We start from the raw sequence: 15,194 nt of genomic DNA, 5'->3' as shown, positions 1-15,194 counted from the left end.
ATATGTGCTCTACCTTTCTATGTTTTCTTGTTTCTGTGACTTCACTTTCAATTACATGTGTTAGTAAATCCGGTTCTGGCTGTCCATAAAATCATGCCAAAACTCAATCCACTCTGCAAGGCTGACGCAACCAGCTAGACTTTCTAACGCAACGGCTATGTGTCTCCCACACAGAGACGTCTTCTGTTTCTCACAGACACACTTGATTTCACATGTGCAGACACGAAAAGCACACATATAAATGGTCCAAAATGAACAATTGTGATGTGCCAAAAGGTTTGATCCCCAGGGAACGCAAATACTGATAAAATGTATACAACAATAGATTGAATGCACTGTAAGTTGCTAAAAAACTTGTCTGCCAATTGCATAAATGTAATAGTGGACGTGATGTACGTACGGGATAATGTATAGGCATTATAATACATTATACCCTGCTTATTACATGACTATTTACCTCATAAGTAAGGTAAGGAACATATATTTATTTGAAACAATTGATTTGCTTATTTTTAACGAAAAAAATCCATGATGTTTTTTTTTTTTTTAAATAAGACGTTCAAACCATAGATATGTATAAAGGTTAGATGTCTCGCCCGTGCTTCAGGCCAATTAAGTGGAACGTCCGCATTTGGCGGCCATCTTACCACAGGGCGCTCGCTCACTCGTAGCATTGTGTTTAATGGAGCATGTACTTTTAAATGACCATAACTCGCTCAATTTTCTACCGATTTTCAAACGGTTTGGTTTGTTATAAACGTCAGAGATGTACCTATGATGCTGCATATGTAATGAATAATTTTCATGAATCATGTTAAAGCATCCAGAATTATAGCCACGTTAATAAGGTTTGTAAGAAACCAAACCGTTTGAAAATCGGTAGAAAATTGAGCAAGTTATGGTCATTTAAATGTACCTGCACCATTAAACACAATGCTAGGAGTGAGCGAGCTGTCTGAGGTAAGATGGCCGCCAGGCGATGACGTTAAAGACTCCGCCTTAAGACATCTAGCCTTTATACATATCTATGGTTCAAACGTCACAAACACGCTATTTGGTTTAATCATTTGTAAATATAATGTCATTTATGTTATTAAAAGGCATGTTTATATTAAATTTTTGTGTAATATTAAACTAACTTGGAGCATCTGCGTTACTGTGTGTTATGAGTTTTGAGCGGTTGTTTTCTGGTAATAACAAACCTGCAAATTTCGCAACAGGCAAATTAAAATCAAGAATTCCAGCAAGCCGTGTAATAAACATTTTTAACATACAAGCCATACACATAAAAAATCTGTTATGTGTTATATCGCAGATATTTAAATTTTTACCCAAGTACAAAATGTACTGTCATAGATATCTATAATAAATTGGAGGGGTTGTTTGCCATGTGGTGACACGTACAGTTTGTGAAGCATTCCTTACATTAAGCCATCAAAACATAACTATGGGTCTTCGTGGTTTTATGACAAGTTATGTCAAGTTTCACAGAGAAATAAGGGATGATTTTTATAGATGTGAGATAAAATTGTGCAAAAGATTATGAAAGCACTCTATACAAATAAAAAAGACATACAGCATATGGCCAGTAATTCTCAAATCACAACTGTTGGATTTTTTTTATTTTAGACACCTAAAGGTTATGTGTTATTATGATTATTCTTTCTTAATGCAACTACTGCACAATGTTGCAGTATACATTTTGCATACATTACATTTTGCTCCGCTGGCACACATTGTAGCTTCTGTCATTTGATTCCTGCATTGCTTATCAGCTACCTGAATTTCAACACCATGAAACCTAATGAGGGTACAGAAACCTGAAGACACACACACACACAGAGCCGTGTCCTAATCTTGTGTTAGCTTGACTTGCTCTTATCAAACACTCTCTCTGTCTGTGTAAGGAATCTAATGATGTCACGCTACAGTCAGGGATGAAGAAAGATCTTCACTATCAAACAATAAACTTCATACTCATTACAATAAAAAACAATAGAGCCTCCAGAGTTAATGGAGTATGTGTAATTCAAATTTGGTGTTATGCTCCACCTCACACACTTTATATTCCCCTTTGAGAACAAATGACAGCGATGAGCACAGTCTGTTGTGTAAGAAATACTCAGAATGAATTGTTGTAAGGGAAAGGTAGGTCACTGTTTACATGTTTGGCTGGACCGCCGGATAATCATGCTTCACCGAACCTACATTTAGATCTTCATTTAATGCCTTTAGGTGCTTTACTAAATCTGATCATTTATAGGACTGCAAGAAAGCAATATCAACTATTCTGTGTGACATAACAATCACATCCATTTTAGTATAAAAATATTCATGTCAAAAGCATCATTCAGCTGGCTCTCTGAAAGTGAGAGTGTTTGAAAGATGTCCTTCAAAATGACATGCAAGTTTAACAGAAGACTAAACTCGGATTCTTCAGCTGATGTTTTTTGATGAATCATTCACACCCCAAATAACTCCAGAGACAGAATCAATTCCCTGCATACAAAAATAGTAGGTGACAAACAGAAAAACAATTGAGGAAATTAGATTATCTATTCTGACAACTGGTAGATAAATCCATGACACACACACAGAATGTACAATGGTTAGTAAACAGATGACAGGCCATCTAATATAAGGACAGAAGTGGATACAATACCTTGATACCATACTAGTCATACTATTTCTAAAGTATAGAGTATGTGTACTGTGCGCAGTATGTAAGGTGTTTGTATAGATGGCCTATTACACTTGCCAAAATGTGCAGTATACAGCAAAGCACACAGGATGGATTACTGCATCCCATAATGCAATGCAATGCAGAGCGTGATTTTTTTGGTTCTAGTGTGATGAATAAACCAAAAGTATCATTAATATGTAAGGAATAATTGACGACGGGCCGTTGAATTATTAGAATAATAATGCACCCCCGAGGTGGTGATGCAGCCACGACGTGAAGCGGAGAAAATCGTCTGTCATGTTGTTTTTGTTAGTCCGTTATTACAGTTAACTAAGTGAAGTGATATGCGGTCAAGAGAGCTGCCTGGAACTACGTTCGCCGTGCGTTTCCCAGTAAATAATTGCACACCTAAGAACGTTCATCTGCCAATCAAATTCAAGCATTCAATGGACCTGTAGTATAAAATTTAATAAAAATAACTTATCATCAATATTTACAACATTTTAACACAAAATTAGTTTTAAGAATTTAAATTTAAAAAGTACCTGCACTTATGTGATCACAAATGCATACTAGCTTTTTAAGGGATACTCTGTCTGGACAAATATCAAAATTACCCCATGTTTTACTCACCCTCAAGCAATCAGAGATACATATGTACATCATCTTTCAGACAAACACATTTGCAGTTATTTTAGTAAATGTTCTTGCTTTGCAAACTTTATAATAGGAGAAAACAGGGATCAGGAAACAATTTCAGACTTTAAAACTTTTATCCTTCACAAAAGTAATCCACAAGGCTCCAAGGGGTTAATAAATGTCTTCTGCTGGTAATCGATGCGATTTGGTAAAAAATAAAAAAAAAATTAAACTTTATAAAGTGTAATAACTTGCTTCCGGTAACAGATACATTGTGCAGTGACTCTCATGAATCGCATGAGTCCAAGATGGCTGGAAGCTATTTATTATAGTTTATAAAATTAAAAAAATGTATATGTTTCTTACAAAATTTCAAGATTAACTGCAGAAGACCTTTGTTAACCCCTTGGAGCCATGTGGATTGCTTCTGTGGGGAATGGATGCACTTTTTGGGGTTTAGGGTCAGAAGTTGTTCCCTGATCCCTGTTTTCTACTTGGAAAATCAAGGACATTTACTAAAATAACTTCACATGTGTTTGTCTGAAACATGGTGGGCATATGTATCTTGGATTGCTTGAGGGTAAGTAAATCATGGGATTATTTAGATATTTGGCTGGAGTATCCCTTTAATACATCGTCTACTCCAGAAAATTTTAGTAAGCAGTAAATGAATGCTTTTCCAAACACAGCAACAGAAAGATGTGAGAGGCTGTGTTAAATTAATTTTCACTTTCTATTTTTCACAATTCCCAGACTGAAGTGACATGAGTCCCTAAGCGCTCCAGACAATAATAGGTTCCCATGACGACAGCTTTTGTGAGCGAGTCCCCTGTGAAACTCAATGGATCAAATTGATGAAAACAGGAAGTCACAACCTTTCAAGTCCAAAATCTCTATTATTCTACCTAAAGGCAAACGTCTGCAGAAGATGACCAAAATTGTCTTCATCCTCATAATTGTGCTGACACACTGGGAAGCACATCATTTGCATGATATTTTTCATAAAGGATTTGAATAGCAACTGAGTGCCTGCAGGTGGTACGTATTCGGCACAGCAAAGATCTCACACAAATCTCTGCAGCAACGTCTCTGCACGCTCTGATTTGGAAATGAGAAATGATGCTTTGACTTTTGAAATGTAAACAAAAATACAGAGATATTCACCGTATATATCAACATTCATCCCAAAATTACATTTGAATTTTGGTCAATTGGGTTTCATCTTCTAGTAGTGCATGTTGACATTAAACATGGGTGTCTTGCAATAACAAATCATTGAGGTGCCACTTTGCTATAGAACAAACAACAAAACGTTATCTTAGTTTTATACATATTGGTCTCAGACTAGGTTATGTTTTGTCACGTTATCCCATTTTCCTCCAGCATTCTCACAGTTCTGCAGAACAACATGTGTTTTTTGGGCAGGATGCTTTCTTTATATGCTTATCAGACTGGAGCGTTAATTAGAAGTGAAAACACTTCTATAATTACATGGAAAGCCCTGAGGACCATCCAGATCAGTGGGTGTATGATACAGAACTGGAAGTGATGATGGTTGAATACGATTAAATGGTAATAGAGACAATTATTGATAAAACAAAGTAAGCGTGGCAAAGCCAATTGCGTAGTGAGGAGACGTGGGGCATATGTGCTTTCGGCGACCCGGCTCGAGGTCCTTTCCCAGTCCTGTACCCCTCTCACTACACTGTCCTCCCCTTAACTACTTTCTGTCAAATAGAGACAAAAATGCCCCCCCCCCAAAATAGGGCTGTCAAAATTTAATCGCATACAAAATAAAAGTTTTTTTTTTGCATAATATATTTGTGTGTGTATTGTCTTTAATTATTATGTATATATAAATACATATATAAATTCAAGAAAAATGTTATTTATGTATCTATAATATAAAATCTAAATAAATATATATACACATGTAAATGTTTCTTAAATACATACATGCATGTGTGTGTATTTGCATATACAAAATAATTCCACACACAGCAAAAATAAACTTTTACTTTGTATTCAATTTATCGCGATTAATCATGATTAATCTTTTGACAGCCCTACCCTAAATCATAAAAATAAAAGAAATACCTTAAAGGGTTAGTCTATTTTCTTAAAAAAAACAAAAACAATGTTGATGTCTTTCTTTGTTCAGTCGAGAAGAAATTATGTTTTTTTGAGGAAAACATTCCAGGATTTTTCTCATTTTAATGGACCCCAACACTTAACAGTTTTAATGCAGTTTAAAATTGCAGTTTCAAAGGACTCTAAATGATCCCAAACGAGGCATAAGGGCCTTATCTAGCGAAACGATTGTCATTTTTGCAAGAAAAATAAAAAATATGCACTTTTAAACTACAACTTCTCGTCTTCCTCCGGTTCTGTAACGCGCTAGCGCGACCTCGTGTAATACGTCATCCGTCAAGAGGTCACAGATGATGTATCGAAACTACGCCCCAGTGTTTACAAGTGTGGAGAAAGAGGACTGTTCCGACGTTGTTGTATGTGGAATGATACTAATTAATGTCTTTGTGTCAGTTTATTGTTTAAAATGGTCCTTACGCAATTACGTGAGGTCGCGCTGGCTCGTCACACAGCCGGAGAAAGAAGTTGTGAAGTGCATATTTTTTTATTTTTCTTGCCAAAAATGACAATCGTTTTGCTGGATAAGACCCTTATTCCTCGTTTGGGATCGTTTAGAGTTCCTGAAAACGCAATTTTAAACTGCATTAAAACTGCTAAGTGTTGGGGTCCATTAAAGTCCATTAAAATGAAAAAATCCTGGAATGTTTTCCCCAAACAACATAATTTCTCCTCGACCGAACAAAGAAAGACATCAACAGCCTGGATGACATGGTGGTGAGCAAATTATCCGGATTCTTCTCAAGAAAATTGACTAATCCTTTAAATAGATGGCAACAAAAATCGCAGCGCTAATTTTGTGTCATGTGTTGTATAGAAAAGTCAGAAAGAAGCAATTTGCAGTCATTTCATAACCTAATGCTTCATATGTGTTATATATACAGGTAGCGGTGGATGAGATGATGATCTCCGGGTACTTAAATTTAGATCTGCCTGTTTATTTTTAGTTTGAGAGAGGTTACTATTTAAGCTTTTTGTGTTTTGCGTATCCATCGTGTATGCACATTTAACGCATAACCTCTGACATCTTCCTATTTCTTATACTGTATATCTGATGCATCTTTCCCTCCATCTTAATCTGTGGATGCGCCTGGTGCTGTTGCCTACGTCTGTCAAAATGTCAATGATCTCATCATTCATATATGCCACAATTGAAGCAGTTCAACCTTTTGACACATTGATCATGTGAATGTAACATGGCAGAAGCTAGATGCTTACAGCCCACCGTCATCTGAAATGGTGGGTTTGCTGTGCCACTTGGTTGAATAACACCTGAGAAACATCGGGTAAATCGCACCTGTAGTGTCGGGGGTATAATTGCTCCCAGGTGCGGTCTTATCGAATCTAACTCCAGCCGCATGTTTTTCATTAACACCACTGATTCAGCAATCAAACATAGTGACGGTTTGTTGTACATTTGGGATGTATTGCACAGTTTGTGGGCTTTAATAGACATGGCATCAAAAAAGAATGTTTGGCTTCATATTATATAGGATTTTTATACAGGTGTGCTTTGAATTGATTATCTGTCTGCACTTAATGCCAGTAAGAAAGAGAGCAAAATGTAACATCAATTGCATCCAGCTCCCCACAGCCACATAAACTATAAACCTCTCTTTGCCTTTGCAGCCTTGCCTTTCTCTCACAGGAAGCCCAGGTGCTGGATAAAGAGAATAGCGAGCACTTGATGCCCATTAGTGTGTCAGGTTGTGAGCCGTATGCACCCTGGCAGATGAAAAACACTCCATGCATTCCATTCATTGCTTACTTTGTACGCTCATTCGCTGCGAGGACAGCATTAGGCATTCAGAGAAGGGGGCTGCGTTCGGAGGAGGTTTTTGAAATCTGAAAATGACTGAAAAGGATCAAATTCCTCAGCTAGAACTTGTGTGGATAACAAAGAATGAAGACGTACGATTTTAATCTGCTTTGTTAAAAAAAATGGTTGGTATTATAGAGATATTTGCAGATTTCTGAATGGTCTGACTGAATCAGACTGAATTTAATGAGCAAACAACATGATCAAATGATAAAAAGAGTGTCACCGTTCAGGTGTCTACTTTGGTAAACATGGATCCTGTTCAACACATAATATTTCTCTCAACAATAATGAAGACCCACATCAAAAATGCACATTGCTGTGTATTACTGTGGTGAAGCAAGTCCATTCAGTGACTGTCATAGAAGCAGTCAAGTTTTTTTAATACTCTTATAATCTGCATTAGAATCCTATATGAATGAACACAAAGTTAAATTAATTTAACAATTTGAGTATAGTCTATATGTGAGCATTATAAAGCCTGTAGTATAGTTAGTTTTTTACATGTACGCAAACTTATGCGCACGATCGAATGCACAGCCTTGTAACGCATAGTTTTTTTGACTCGCAACAAATGCGCAATGCGACAAAATGCAATGTATTTCCTGAGCTGCATACCACGCATGCGCGGCCTTCGCATACAAACTGCACGGTTACAAAAATCTGACAGTGCACGTACAGTGCACAAATACTATTCTGATTTGCGAACTTTGCATCACGTATATGCAGACCCTCGCGTATGCATAAAAATGTAAATGCAATGACGTTTTTCTTGTTTTGACTTAAAGGAAAACACCACCGTTTTTCAATATTTTACTATGTTCTTACCTTAACTTAGATTAATTAATACATACCTATCTTTTTCAATGCGTGCACTTAATCTTTGTACAGCGCGTTGTGAATGTGTTAGCATTTAGCCTAGCCCCATTCATTCTTTAGGATCCAAACAGGGATGAATTTAGAAGCCTTCCATGTTTTCCCTATTTAAAGACTGTTACACGAGTAGGTATGGTGGCACAAAATAAAGCGTGGCGATTTTTTAAGCAGATAAAAATGAGAACTATATTGTATGGTGGAGTTTGCAGCACTTTGACCTCAGGCGCAGTAAAATTGATTGAAGTTTGAGCGAGTGGGGGAGTAGTCAGTAGTGATGATGTCACTGCGCACCTAGGTCGAAGTGCTGCCAAAAAAGTGCTCTTCCGCCATATAATATAGTTCTCATTTTTTATCTGCTTAAAAAATCACCACATTTTATTTTGTGCCACCATACTTACTCGTGTAACTACTCATGTAACAGTCTTTAAATGGGGAAAACATGGAGGTGTTTGATGGCTTCTGGGTTCATCCCTGTTTGGATCCTGGGAAATGAATGGGGCTGGGCTGGGTGCTGGCACATTCACGACGCGCTGTACAGGGATTGAGTGCACCCATTGAGGACAGATTATGAATGTGTTGATTTGTCTAAGTTGAGGGGAGAACATAGTAAAATGTTGAAAAACTGTTTTCCTTTAAAATCTCCTCAAGTTAAATGTAGCATGATGCAAAAATGAGGGATATATATTTTAAGTAAATCCAACATAATTTTTTATAGCATAGGTACCAACTTACTACTAGTGATATTTTGGCCATACCTGTATGTAGTGCATACTGCATACTGTTTCACGCTATTATTACAAAAAATAGTAGGCAGCATGCAGTACTTACAGTGCATACTGTGCAGTATGCAGTAAGCTAGTATTTAATTCCAATCATAGCCTTAGTTTTTGCTGACTGTATCACTTCATGCTGTTGGTCCAGACAGATTACATTGAGAAGATGGTCAGGTCACTAGGTTTGTAGTAATGAAGCCATTTGGCAGAAGAGAACTGCTGAAAGTGTGATTCTGACGCGATTCTGATGTGATTAAGTGATCAATCTCACTTCACAACTTCCCATTATCTCTAAAACTGCAGATATTGACCACAGTCACACTTCACAAAAAGGCCACTTCCCCAATAGCAACTGAGATGTCTTTAATGAGCCCTAAGATGACTTATAAATCTATATTTTACCTTGGGGATTCCCATTTTCAAAATAATAAGAGCCAACAGAACGAACTATAATAAATAACCCTTTAATTCCTAAGTGAGGTGTACAGCAGAAAATGAACATTGATAGTTGCTCTCATGCAAAGGCGATGAAGCGTGGCGTGTTATCTATGCTCTATATAAATCAATGTCCCAGAATGCTACATGCACTAACTCCTCTAGTGCACTGTGCATTTGTTGATTGACATGAAATAAGTTTGGGGACGTGGAGATCCTAAGAGCCTGAATGCGAGGAGATGGCTTATGTAAGAGCTGTATCATACACGAAATCAAAGCAACGGCTTACTGATCCAATTAAGAAGAAAGTAGGAGAACTGAGCTAACCAATTCGCTTCACCTAAGAGACCTGTAAATTCGATTAGAGGCCAGGAGGTGCTGGCTGTTTGAGTAATGATGTAACGACCAGCATTAGGACTACCTTTAATCAACATACAGTATAACTTTTTAAACATACTGCATACAGTATTAACAATGCATAGGTACTTCAACAAGCAAGATTATATGAATTGTTCAATTATGCACTGTTAATGTCGATTTGAGAGCCCTGAACTGAATGGTGTAATTGGATACTATAGATTTTTTGCAGACTGAAAAAGAGATTCATTTAACCTCAGTCCTGGGAAACAGTGGACGGAGGCTATAAATGTCAGATAAAACAGCACTGTGGATCAATACAAGTTTGCTGTGTGTCCCGGTCAAGTTATTAGAATGTCTCCTGAATACAAACATTCAACAGCTAATTTTAGCTTCAATATTGTGATGCATTTTAGCGTGAAAAAAATGTTTGGTTATTTCAGCCTCGGACGTCTGGCAGATCGGATAAAAGTCTGCATACAGAAGCACACTTAACTGGAAACACCTCAGCAATTTCGAGGTCGTCCTCTGATTGGTTGAATTATACTGGATTTCCGTGAGACGTGTGCCGCGATTTTTAACAGTCTGCCTGATCGGAGAAGAAAGTTGTCATGTTTACATCGTGACAATTCTTCATCAAGATTGAGCCAATGCTACATTTTTAAAAGTATGCAAGGTTTACTGTTTACATCGGCCTTCATGGAAGAGAACGATACGTGATTGTTGTTTCCAGTAAAATATTCACACTGCGCTGTACACCCGTGTTAAACCTCCATATGTGTGGGTGCGCTTTTAGGGTCACTTTTGGTTTCACTCGCTCCGTATCCGACAAAACAATCCACTTGGTCTGTGTCCGTCCGACAAAACAATCCACGAACTCCGTTTTCTGGGGGGATTAAATATCTTCCTTTAATCCTGTGTGTCATTTAAATCCAACATAAAGAATATACAAACAATATATGACCAAAGAGCGCACTACCCGTCAGAAGCTTCGCAAGCTGTGTCCCAATTCAAGGGCTGCGACCTGTTAAGCATGCAACCTAAGGTGAGCACTCAGTCTTTCAAGGTGGCAGCCTCAGAAGTCCGCGAAGAGAACTGAAATGAGACAGTCTAACCTTCGGAGGACACATAATTTGCGTCAGCTGCTGCACGCGCACACCGCGCCTATCAGCAGGACACATCGGAGACGTTTCTGACTTATTTAAACAAATATGGAATCAGAAAAATGATAATTTATTTTAGAAAATATGACACGTCGTTGACACAATTGTCTCCAAATTCTTAAAGAGACAGTATACAATTTTAACACATTATATATTTTCAATGTAAACACAGAGAATATTTGTCTAAATAATATACAAACCAAGCTTACATATTAAGATATTCAACAAAAATATTCAACGGCTGAATCTAAAGCAAAATAGACTCCTACAGTATTTAAAATAGCCCATCTATATCATTTTATGGTTTGACTGTTCAGTACTGTTCATATTTACATTTAAAAAACAGACATAAAAGTAACTTAAAAGTTACTTTCCCTAGTAACTAATTACTTTTGCTATACAGTAACTGGTAGAGTAATTCAATTACTTTTAAAAGAAGTAACTAGTACCTGTAACTAATTACGAATTTTCAGTAACTTGCCCAACACTGCTCTTCTGTAGTTACATCGTGTACTAAGACCAACAGAAAATCAAAAGTAGTGATTTTCTAGGCAGATATGGCTAGGAACTATACACTCATTCTGGCGTAATAATCAATGACTTCGCTGCCGTACCATGGAAACAATATATCGAAACTCTTTGGTTATTTTTGTAAGCGTGATGCTAATGGTCTAATCAGATTCAATGGATTGTGCTAAGCTATGCTAAAATTGGTACCGCCAGACCCGGAGATCAGCTGCAAAATGGTAAAAATCAACTGTTTAACTCTAGGGGAGCTGGAAAATCAGAATATTTTCAATAAAAGTAGAGTGTTCCTTTAATACATGGCATGATGTTTAACTAATGTAGTTTGTCTTGTGTATCCAGGAAACAACACAATTAGATTAACATTAAAACAGAAATAAACCAGCCAGCTGCTTTACACACGGTCTGTATATTGCATGTGTTCATGAGGTTTACAAATGACCTGTTAGAGCTGCAATCATATTAAATAACCTCCTCACATTATGTGTTTCAATGTGTGTGTGTGTTTTAGAGCATAAGATCCAAGCATCACCATCAATCAAACACACTTTCCCCTTTCTACTCTTCATCGTCTGTTATTGCTGTCGAGTGCTGAGCTCCTAAATAAAAGACACAAAGCTTTTGGCATATTTACACCCTTCCAAACATCCTCCTATTGTTTGTTTTGCGTGTGCCATTTGTTCAGTCGTGTCATTTTCAGTTGGAGGCTGTCGACGATTACATGCTGTCTGGTCTAATATGCACACAGAGCTAATAGGTGGTCCGCATAGAGCAGTTGTGGTTATGACATCACAGCCTGAGTGTCAGACCAATAAGGGCTTTTGATTGACAGGTGCATGCTTGGATTCAGTTCCACCACAGTGACTGTGATGTCAAGTGAGATGTCTAAACATCTTTTGTTCGATATGGTCGAATAAACATGGTCCAAATTTAGCATACACCAAATGTGAGTAAAAATTTGCTTTGGTGTGTAAATAAGTTGCCAGCTGGTTGTTAACTGCAACATAACATAAGGGAGAGATTTCTGGAGGGATAAGACCATTAGTTGAGAATTAAGTCACTGTGTCACCTGCAGAAATATACACAAGATAGCCATAGCTTGGTGAAACTGTACCTTAAAGGCGGAGTCCACGATGCCGGGTTGCGTAGGTGTGGGGTGGGTCTATCAACAGAAGATCCAGATTCTATTGGGGTAGGGGCATGTTTGTTTAGGTGATTTCAAATATCAACATTGGCTTTCAAACATCGTGGTTTCCGCCTTTAAGATGCGTTAAGATGCACATACACAAGACAAAAACTTTAAACATTAAAATATAAAAACAAAGATAAACCTAAAACGGTAAAGCCGGTGAAAAGTCATGTCATTACACTTAGGGTTGGTTTCCCAAACAGGGTTTGGGATACATGTGTGCAGCTTGAGACAAAACAATGGCACTCATATGTTAAGATATGTCTGTGCAAGATGTTTTTCAGTTAAGGCAGCTCAAACATGTATTTTAGTCTGGGACTAGGATAAGCTCGGTAACCATATTGTTTAACCTAAATTTAACCCTATAATTTTATCTTGTTTCAGGACAACCAAGCATGACATGACTACATCACGGGGTCACATCCTCATTCGCCCTATACACACAAACACGCCACTTTTCACTGCTTCCACTACTTCAGCCCAGACCTCCATTGTTCCCAGCTGACTGTCAAAACATAAAAGGGCAGACATCCCAGAGCCTTTAAAAATCCCCTGTTCCTTGACTGACATGTACCGCTGGGTCTGGTGATCTGACGATCAAAAACACCAAAAATAAAAAGAGGAAGATGAGTGTCAGATGAGTCCACTCTGTGCTCAAGACAGATCTGAAAACGCAGCTCGTGCATATATTTGTTTTGCAAAAAAGTGCATGGAAAGCTACATTTACATTTACGCATTTGGTAGTGACTTACAGTACATTCAAGCAAAATATTTTTTTGCAGTGTCTGTGTTGCCTGGGATTCAAACCCACACCCTTTGCACGACTAATGCAATGTTCTACTAATAAGCAACACAGGAAAAAAAATTGTGGAAAACTTATTTTAGTTGGTTTCTTGTCATGCAAATGCTTGCTTGCATGTATTTTGAGATTTGCATGGGTAAGTCTTGCATGTCTTGTGTAGTATGTTCACCCAATTCTCGTGTTTTATGTAGATGTTAACTAGAGCATGAAATCTCCTCTCGCTCCCTGAGGACAGAACCTGTGACTGCATCTTATGTGTGTCAGATTAAGCAAGGCTTTGGCTGGACTTTCTGTCATGTTGAAATATTACAGGTATAAGATTACTAATAGCTGCGTTTCCATTGCCCTTTTAAATTGCGCGCATTGACATTGAAAATATGGCCAATGGAAACACGTCCTTTATTTTTACGCTCGCATGAAGTGTTTTTTTCCAGCCAATTCAGAAAAGGTGTATTTCGCAAAAATGCAATGAAACAATTTATTCCATAGACTGTAAAAACCGTCGCTTCCTTCCATTGTAATGAATTGAAGGCAAAATGTCCGACCATGGGTCAGTTTGGAACCAGGGTATGTGCAGAAGAAAACGTCCGTGGAACCCGGAGGTGGAGCTGCGGTATCAAACTCCCCCCCCAAACGCTCGCGGGCCCAATTCAACCACACCCCCTTGAACGTCTCATTTGTCTGGCTTAATAAAATGAGGTAAGTTAAATACAACTAATTTTGCTGTTGTGTGAAATAACACAGAAATCGAAAATGAATAGTTAGTTATATCTTCAATCTTTCGTCGAAGCTCCAAGAGTCTGCTCAGAGCAGCTGTCAATCACAAATGTCAGTTATAACGACACGCCCCGTTTCTATAAACTGTTTCATCGGGCGCACGTGCGTTAAAGCGATAAGCGTCTGGCCCAAACTTTACTTCCGGTTTCTGTATGTTTAATGGTCTGACTAGTTGCTGAAACTGAACTCTTAAACAAATACCTCGTCGAAAATAACAAATGTTTTGGGTTCCTACGTAATCTATGTGTTGTTTATTTTGCTTGTTATATAAATAAACTAGTCTGAAAGGACTTTGTTGTTATTTATTCTTCGCAGAGTTTACCGGAAGTTACGTGATGACCACGAAAGCCGCTTGTTTATGTTGTTACTGCTGAAACCGTCTATATAGCATATAATTACTAGCTAAAATAAAAACTTATCACAAAAATCAACAATTGAACATATATCAGCGTGATAACAACTACCTTAAAGGACCAGAACCATCTTTCGGAAATTTTTATTTGGAAGTGTAATTTATTTTTTTATAGTCCCGTTCATTTGTACTGAGGTTTATGACTTGTGCTGCAGCCAGCTACCAGGGGCCGATCAAAGAGCCAGCAGCTTCACTTTTCAATATGCATGAACCCAGTTTATTCGCATTTTCAGGTCACCTGATGCAAGTAAGCAACATAAGTATAATTTGAAGATGACACGCTATGTACTAAAACCTCCCAGAAACACCTCAATATGTGTCAATAAGTTTAAGAGGCTTTCCTTGCAAATAATGTTTGGATAACACTCCTACATCTCTTTTGATTTAAAATAATGTACTACTACCTACAAGAAACACATTGCTGCTCCTAAGTATAAAGGGCTTTCCTTGGCATTAATGTTTGGATAATACGTCGTCTTCGGTAAAAAATAATGCCTAGTGTGGTGGATGTGATATTAGTAAACCTGCCAACATGGAATGACTTATCGTATAATATATTACCGGTTAATTTAAATGCCGTCATTTCACAATAGTTT

The 15,194-nt window shown here is 37.6% G+C and overlaps 1 protein-coding gene across 2 annotated transcripts in view; it reads right to left on the bottom strand.

Moving 5' to 3' along the window:
- mtcl2 (microtubule crosslinking factor 2) overlaps positions 1-15,194 on the bottom strand; it is a 59,590-nt gene that overhangs the window by 26,054 nt on the left and 18,342 nt on the right. The gene's annotated exons all lie outside the window — the stretch shown is intronic.

This window comes from Misgurnus anguillicaudatus, chromosome 13 (assembly GCF_027580225.2).
Source record: "Misgurnus anguillicaudatus chromosome 13, ASM2758022v2, whole genome shotgun sequence".
In the NCBI taxonomy this organism is placed as follows: domain Eukaryota; kingdom Metazoa; phylum Chordata; class Actinopteri; order Cypriniformes; family Cobitidae; genus Misgurnus; species Misgurnus anguillicaudatus.
Note: the sequence above shows the minus strand (reverse complement) of the source record. Positions and strands in the feature narration are given on the sequence as shown.